General features: G+C 44.4%; 2 non-coding genes across 2 annotated transcripts; one reads left to right on the plus strand and one right to left on the minus strand.

Moving 5' to 3' along the window:
- The first annotated feature begins 8330 nt into the window (after window positions 1-8330).
- TRNAL-CAG lies at window positions 8331-8413 on the plus strand. The gene has a single exon. It is a non-coding gene; the product is annotated as a tRNA-Leu (tRNA).
- A 241-nt stretch (window positions 8414-8654) lies between these two features.
- On the minus strand, window positions 8655-8737 carry TRNAL-CAG. The gene has a single exon. It is a non-coding gene; the product is annotated as a tRNA-Leu (tRNA).
- Window positions 8738-8956: the final 219 nt, after the last annotated feature.

Raw genomic sequence — 8956 nt, forward strand, 5'->3', positions numbered from 1 at the left:
GCTCTCCCTCGGGGGCCCTGGGAGATCGTCTGTCCCCCGCTCTTCCAGCTTCTGGTGGTGGCTGCTGGGGTTCCCTGACTCGTGACCTCATCACCTCAAGCTCTGCTTCCGCGATCACCTTGCCCGCTCTTTTGTATGTATCACATCTCTCCGCGGCTCTCTCTTGTCCCCGACACTTGTGATCGACACTTGTGATCGGGTTAATCCCAATCCGCGGAGGGAGGTAATCCAAAATAATCTCCCCATATCACAAACACGAATTGAATCAGCAAAGACCCTTTTTGTTTATAAAGTGAAATTCACAGTTCGCAGCGACAGGGTCTGATATTTTGGGGTGGTCATTCAGCCTGCTGGGTAATGGAGGAGGTTAACGTTTTGTTGTAAAGCCTGGAGGGTTTCAAGCAGGAGAGAGGCAAGATCTGATTTGAAAACAACCGCTGGCTGATGCTGATCTGGATGTTTAACCACTTCGCCCCAACACACCTGAATCCATGCCCGGGCCCCGCCTGTAGCTACTCAGGAAATAAGGAGTGTTTCTTGGTAGTTGCAAAATAGTTACCCAGAGACCAGCCTCTCCCCTTTCTGTTTGAGCCCCATGTGCAGAACAAAACTCTTGGATAAACCCTTAATTTTATTATGACACAGTAGACAATAAGGCGATTGTTTCTGAGGCAGATTCTAAAACAGTAGAGTGGTTTTGTTTGGGTTTGGGTTTGGATTTTGTTTTTTGGTTAATCCCACTTTCATTCCTTTCAAATGGCAGCAAGCAAGACTCAATCACTGTATTGTTTTTGACTTTGATGTTTTCTTGGAAACCAACATCGCTCGCCCCCTAGTCACAAACAATGGGAAGGGACCTGTCCTCAGGCTGAGACCAGCCACCCACACAGAGTCTCCACTGGCGCCAGGGGAGCCCTGGGTTCTTGGGGTGGGGTGGAGGAGCAGAGAACCAGGACGAGGAGGTGAAGGTATGCATGGGTGATGGCTGAGCCCCTCCCCTCCTCCTTGGGATCTGAGCAGGCCATAGCAAAGCAGATCACCTGCAGCCCGCATCTTGTCCCAGTTCTCACTTCTACGAAGCCTCCCTACTCTGGACAAGCCCCTCCTGTGTGCAGGGCCCACCCTCCCTTGGGGTGGGCAGGGCATGCTGGAAGGCAGTGGGGATGTAGGCGTACCTTGGAGGGACAGAGGTGTGAGCCATCCAACTGGACCCCACCTAACATAAGTTCTGTTTTGGAAATTTCTCCATTACAGCACATTAAGTCTGGCCTCATTCTTTTTACACGTCAGGTAATATTTAATAAAATAGCTATTACATAATTTTTATCCCTCCCACCATTGGTGGACGCTTAAGCGGTTTCCAGTAGTTCCTTATAATATTATATAAGCATTCTTATTTGCACATCTTTGCACACGTATGTGAGACTATGGATCTAGTCTTCCAAGAAGAACCACTAAATTAAAAGGTATTTGCACATTTGTTTTTTTATACATACTGCCAAATTGCTCCAAAAGACTGTGTTAGTTGACACCCCCACTCAGTGTCAAAGAGCTTAACTATTTATCCACCCCAATGGGTATTTGTGATGAGCATTTTTAAAAAGTCTCATTATTTCCATTTGCATTTTCTAATACTTCACTGGTAGGGCCTAGTTTCTCCTTAAACTTATCGGCCATTCATACTACTTTTTCTGCGAGTTTAAAATTTGACTCATTTGCCCTTGTGTAGTAAAGAATTTAAATTTGCCCAAAGAGAGGTCTGGCTTTTGCCCTCAGCTTCTGGGAGGTACTATCTAAGCCCATGGAATGTCAGGCCTGATAGAAATGTCTTTGTTTAGGGTGGGACGTGGCCATACCAGATAGTCTAACTGTGATTTAGGGTGGAGTCTGGCCACGCCAGATAGACTAACAGTGCGGTTTAGGGTGAGGGCAAATGGTATCAGCTAGAAACTGTTTGGACTGTCAGTCATGGCTCCATGATGGAGCCCCAACAAAGACGTTGGGCGCCAAGGTGGTGAGCTTACCTAGTTGGCAATGCTCCATGTGTATGGTCACATATCGGTGCTGGGAAACCAATGCATGGAGTTCCTGATTCCCTGGGGGAGGACAGCAGAAGCTCCACGTTTGGAACTTAAAACTCGCACTTAAAAAAATTATACAAGTCCCTGGTTTTTAGTATATTCACTGTAGTGACCCACAGCCACTAATTCCAGAACATTTGCATCGCCCATATGTGCACTTTCATTGGCTGATTTCAATTTGTGTCCTTTAGTTGTAAGAAACTGGAACTGTGGGTATCCAGTTTGCAGGACATTCCGTGAGTCCTTCCTGCTGCTGAATTATTGAACCTGAAGGTGGTCTGGGGACCGCCCGGAACTCCACAGCTGTCAGGAGTGACGGGGTCTTGTGATTTATAGTGCTCCCTTTAACATCGCAGCCCTGTCTGGATTTGTTTGTTTTTTTAATTACATGAGCTCCTTTTATGTTTTGGATGCTTGTCTTTTGCCAATTTTATATGTCGCTATTGTTTTCCTTTGCCTCTCCCACTCTGTGTCATTTTGAGAAATGTGTACAGTTATGTCACCACCACCAAAGTTAAAATAGGGAACATTTTGGTCACTCCAAAATGTGCCATGGTGACCTCCACCCAGGCCCCAAGCAACCACCAGTCTGTTTTCTATAATTGTTGTTTTGCCTTTTCTAGAATGTCATATAAACGAGTCATACATTACATAGTTGTGCCATCCGAACCCCCGTACCTGTGGATGTTACCTTTTATAGCTTTTTTTTTTCTTTTTTACACTTATAGCACATGGTCTTCCTAGGTGGTCTTCCATACCAAGTACTAACCAGGCCCGACCTTGCTTAGCTCCCAAGATCAGACGGGATTGGGCTTGTTCAGGGTAGCATGGCCATAGACTCCTTTTACAGCAAAAGGGATTTCACAGATGTGATTAAGGATTTTGAGATCAAGAGATTATCCTGGATTATCGAGGTGGGCCCTAAATGTAATTACAAATGTTCTTATAAGAAAGAATCAGAGGGAAATTTGATAACAGTGGAGGAGAAAGTAGTGTGGGCACAGAAATAGAGATCGCTAGGATTCAGCCAGAAGCCAAGGAATGCCGGCAGCCTTTAAAGTCGAAAAGGCAAGGAACAAAGTCTGCCTGGAGCCTCCAGAAGCAACCGACCTTGCTGACACTCTGATTTAGCCCCTTAAGGCTCTATTATATAGTTCTGGAGTTACTTTAAGCCACTAAGTGTGTGATAATTTCTTACAGCAGTAAGAGGAAACTAATATAGTAGTGGATTGGAAACGTTCTTGATTGTAACATAAAGCTTTTGAAATTCATCTATGTTGTTGAGCATGCCAGTAGATTGTTTGTTTTTAATTGCTGAATGTATTCCATTATAATGATATTGTACAATTTCTTGATCTGTTTACTAGCTGATGAACATTTAGGTTCTTTTCAGTTTGGGCCCCTAGGAGTAAAACTGCTATGAACATTGATATTGCAGGAGTTTTTTGTGTGTGAACAAATGTTTTCATTTCTTTTGGCTAAGTACTTAGGAGTAGAATTGCTGGATCATATGGTAGGTATATCATTAATTTATAAGACGTTGCAAAACTGTTTTCCCACATGGCTGCTCATCACTGGCTTTAGAGATGACTAAACCAAGGCTAGAAAAAGGGCAGTGACTTGCACAGGGTGACACATGGAATTAGAGGCATCAGTAGAACTAGAATCCACATCTGCATCTTTATCCCCAGCAGGGATGCTGAGAGGCAATCCTGCCTGGGTATTCCCCGCCCAGGCCCAGCCTCCCCGGCTGCTCCTGCCCCTTCCTACCTCTATTCCCTCATCCAGCCCTGGCAGGAGGTGGGTGCCAGAGCAACTTTCAGTCCATCGCAGTTCCCACTGCACCCCCAGAATGTAGGGCCAGTGATGGAAGAGGCTTGGGGAATGGGGATCATTGACAAGAACCCCTTTAGGACCCAAGGGCCGTGCATCTCCCTGGGAAAGACCCTTGTGTGGGATGTGGGATGGTTTTCGATGGTCCCAGGGCAGTCATTGAATACTTGAAATGCTTTATTAGAAACATTTTGTTTTTAACTTTGCTTTCAATCCAATTATGCCAAGGAGAAAGCTTCCTTTGGTGCTAACGTGTTTAACATCTAATTCCATTGATCTTTTTTTAGCAAACAAAGATTCTGGCTAGAATTTAATGACAGTGGTTTGTTCTCATTGTGTTTATTTTTACTGTGACCTTCCATTTAGGGGTCACGATGCAAGTTTTCTATTATAGACAAATTATAGGTTTCCTTTTTCAATACATTTATTGCAGTTCAAAAATCAGTTTGCTTAAAGAAAATATTTAGTTTTCAAAAACCGCACAAAAATCCTTGCATATTTATTTAGTCAAATGATTTTCGACAAAGGTGTCAAGACCACTCAATGGGGAAAGGACACTCTTTCAACAAATGGTATTGGGAAAATTGGATATCCACATACAAAAAATGAAGGTGGACCTTACCTTACACCATATATGAAAATTATTAACTCAAAATGAATAAATCAAAGACCTGAACATAAGACCTAAAAGTATAAAACACTTAGAAGACCACACAGGGGAAAACTTCATGACGTTGGATTTGGAAATGAATTCTAAGATATGACACCAAAAGCACAAGCAACAAAAGTATAATTGGACGCCATCAAAATTAAAGCTTCTGCGCATAAAGGACACAATTAAATAGAGTGAAAAGGTGACCCACGGAATGGGAGAAAATATTTGCAAGTCATGTATCTGATAAGGGGTTAATATTTGGGATATATAAAGAACCCCTACAAGCCAACAATGACAACAAAAACTGCCCATTTAAAAAATGGGCAAAGAATTTGAATAGATATTTCTGCAAAGAAAATATGCAAATGGCCAATAAGCATATGAAAAAATGCTCAACACCACTACTAATGATTGAGGAAATTCAAATCAAAATCACAATGAGCTAGCACCTCATATTGATTAGGATGGCTGATACAGAAAGAAAGAAAGAAAGAAAGAAAGAAAGAAAGAAAGAAAGAGAGAGAGAGAGAGAGAGAGAAGGAGGAAGGAAGGAAGGAAGGAAGGAAGGAAGGAAGGAAGGAAGGAAGGAAGGAAGGAAGGGAAGGAAAGAAGGAAGGAAGGAAGGAAGGAAGGAAGGAAGGAAGGAAGGAAGGAAGGAAAAGGAAGAAAAAGAAAGGAAAAGAAAAGAAAAAGGAAAAGAAAAGAAAGGAGGGCGGGAGGAAGGATGGATGAAAAAAAGAAAGAAAGAAGGAAGAAAGGGGAAAGAAAAAGGAAATAACGAGGGTTGGTGAGGATGTGGAGAAGCGGGAACCATCGAGCACTAATGGCGGGAGTGTAAAATGATGCAGCTGTTGTGGAAAACAGTACGGCACTTCCACAATCAATTAAAAACAGAATTACAGTGCCTATTCCATTGCTGGGTATATATCCGAAAGAAAGCAGGGTCTCCAAGAGATGTTTGCATACCCGTGTTTAGCATTATTCACAATAGCCTAAAGGTAGTAGCCACCCAAGTGTCCACCAATGGATGGACATATAAACAAAATGTGGTATACACATCCAGTGGAATACTATTCAACCCGCAAAAGGGATAAAATTCTGCCACATCCTACAGCATGAACTTTGAAGGTGTTATCCAGTTACAGAAGCCAGTCGCAAAGAGACAAATACTGTATGATTCCACCAATATGAGGTAGCAAGAGTAGTCAGATTCACAGAAACAGAAGTAGCATGGTGGCTGCTAAGGGCTGCCAAGGGAGGAGGAGTAAGGAGTGTTTAATGGGAACAGAGTTTCAGCTTTAAATCGTTTGCTTAAAAGTGGTAAATTTTATGTTATCACAATTAAAGAAAAAAAGATTAAACATTTTTTTTAGTTAAAAAATATTTTTAAGTGCACGAATGCTATATAGATGGGAAAAGCAAGGTAACAAATGCCTGAAGTTTGTGAGACGCAGTGATCCAGTCTGACTCCCTCCTGTCACCGCCGGGACATCTGTCCATCTCAGAGAGTGGGCAGGAGTCAGCTCAGGTTACACAGTGAGTCAACGTGTAGGGCCAGGTGGCTTTTCTTGTTACTGAGCATCCCCCTTATGGGGTATCCAAGGTCTAGGTCAGAACTGGGTGCACCAGACAATTACAGAGCCAACAGCTTTGGAGGGCTCTATTAATTCTAGACAAACACTCATTCTGAACTTCCTGGGGTAGGGCGAAGATATGAGAGCTTCAGGGTGGAGGTACCACTCAAACAGAGCCTTGAAAGGAGCAATCTGAGAAGGAGGCATGCCAGGTGGATGACACAAGAGCAAAGGGTGGGCATCGGGATGCTGAGTAGCATGGGCTGATGGCCTCTGCGATGTCTCTTTGTTGAGAGATGCGGCCAGGACATAGGAGGCGGGGCGAGGTGCTACCATGGACCTGCCAGCCTCTGGGCCAGTTACTTATTGGCCCAGCAGGAGGCACAATCAGACTTGGGGTTTGGTTATTTTCTCTGCTTGGCTCCTCCTGCCTCTTGGAACTGGGACTAAAGTTTGGGGTGGGAGCTCCAAAGAGAGGACATTAGAATTAACTATTTATTCAGGCCTCCATGGCTTAAATTCCTGAGAGATGTGACCATGCAAAGGCTTGAGTAAACTCATTCTCCCCACCTGCACGAGGAAGTCTGGGGAGGCATTTCCAGGACGTCCTGCCCCCCGCCTAGCCCCTATTCTGCTGTCTCACTCATTCATTTTTCAGCCTGCACTCATTTAGCTCCTTCTCCACATCTTTGTGTCCTAGATCCTGGGGATTTTGGCGTCAAACAAGACTTGCAAACTTTGGCCATTTAAGAGCTCAGTTTGCGGGGTAGGGAAGGCACATACACCTAAAAAGGCCATTCCAATCCCCGTGCTTTGAGGGGTCAGCCCAGGAACTTATGGGAACACAGAAGAAGCCAGAAACCTGGTTCAGGAAAAGAAGCATCAGGGAAGGCTTCCTAGAGGAGGTGACATAGGAGGAAGAAACAGGAAAGGAAGGAACTCTGAAGGAACTTCTTCAGCCTTCCTTCCAATCCAGCTCCAGCCACAGGGGTGTCAACACTGTTCCTCTCCCTGCTTTGGCTCAGGGCCCTGCTGCTGGGAGCTGCCCCTACTTCTAGTCTCCCTTGACCCTTCCAAACTGTACCCAGAGTTCCCCTTCCTGTGACTCCCCTCTTAAGGACTCCAGGGTTCACCAACTCCATCAGTTACCATATGATCCGGCAATTACACTTTTGGGTATACATGCAAGAGAATTGAAAGCAGAATCTCAAAGAGATATTTGCACACCCATGTTCACAGCAGCATTATTCACACTAGTTAAAATGTAGAAGCAACCCAAGTGTCTATTGGTAGATGCATCGATAAGCAAAATGTAGTATATACATGCAACAGAATATTATTCAGCCTTAAAAAAGGAAAGAAATTTTGACACATGCTACAGCATGGGTGAACCTTGAAGGCATTATCCGAAGTGAAATAATTTGTCATAAAAGGATAAATATCATATGATTCCACGTATATGAGGTACTTAGAGATACCCACCACCGCACGTCCACCTTGAGCCCCAGGTCTTGGAGCAGGAAGGACAGATAGACACACTCCCGATTCCTTGTGCACTTCACAAGGAATTGTCTCCTCTCCAAGCCTTCAAGTTTTCCCTAGTTCGGTTTACTAACAAGGTATAAAAGCCAACTTTCTCTGGATGAGGCTCCAGCTAAACACTTGCGGAACGGGATCCCACTGCCTGCCTGTCTGCGGCTTCCCAACCTGAGGCGGCCATGGCAAAGTCCATCAGAGAGCACCTCGTCTTCCAAAAAAAAATCATCTAACTCCCTCCCCCTTTTCCCCAGGGGCCCAACAGTAGTTTCCATCCTTTCTACGAATAGTATTAGTCGTTAAAAATAATATCGAAACTTCCTAGCCTTGGCAAGTGGCTGGAATTTTAATAATATAGTTTCGTTTCCATTGTATTTATTTTGATGGTTATTTTCTACTGATGGCAAGGGAATGATTTTCCTTTTCTGCTCAGGCTACAGTTTCCATTTAAAAAATGTAAATAGTAAAAAAAGTGAAGCAGTTTAAAAATAACGCTAAGTCTTAACAACACCGGTAGATTTTAGATGTAGACGGTAGGGTTTATGTGGTTGTCTGTAGAAAACTGCCTGGAACCCTACAACTTAATAATTCTCGAACTGTGGTGCATTGTTTTAGAAACTACATAAGACCCCATAGAAGCTGCTTCGGCGGGTCAGGATGGCCGAGCGGTCTAAGGCGCTGCGTTCAGGTCGCAGTCTCCCCTGGAGGCGTGGGTTCGAATCCCACTCCTGACAGCAAGTTCACTTTTGCGTTTTTTCCCTCTCCAGGCTCTTCTAAGGAAAGGGCGTACGTTCTCCTAAGGTTCTGCCGTACAGAGAGCAGGACTTCCTCTTTATAGTCCAAAGTTAAAAATCTCATTAGAAGAAAAATTGTGAAGAAGAAAATACTTGATTTATAAAAAGATCAGAAAAATGCTATCCAAAGTTGTAAAACATCATTTACACCGGCGGTTTATTGGCGGGAAAAAAAAAAGCTTGTCAGGAGTGGGATTCGAACCCACGCCTCCAGGGGAGACTGCGACCTGAACGCAGCGCCTTAGACCGCTCGGCCATCCTGACCACTTGCAGAACAAGTCGCAAGCCAAGTTCTTCAGTAAGCCTACACTGTGCGCATGCGTAACGATAACCATGGGCCTGGGCCTTGTTCTCTCGCGGCGCTGGGAGGAGCTGGTGGGTATTTGCGCTATTTCGAGGGGCGGGTCGAGATGCGACCAGGAGAGGAGCGAGGCGCCTAGGAGACAGTAGAGGGCGCTAGCAGCGCGTTAGACAATCTGACAG

The sequence above is a fragment of the Rousettus aegyptiacus genome, unplaced genomic scaffold, assembly GCF_014176215.1.
Source record: "Rousettus aegyptiacus isolate mRouAeg1 unplaced genomic scaffold, mRouAeg1.p scaffold_m13_p_14, whole genome shotgun sequence".
Lineage (NCBI taxonomy): Eukaryota > Metazoa > Chordata > Mammalia > Chiroptera > Pteropodidae > Rousettus > Rousettus aegyptiacus.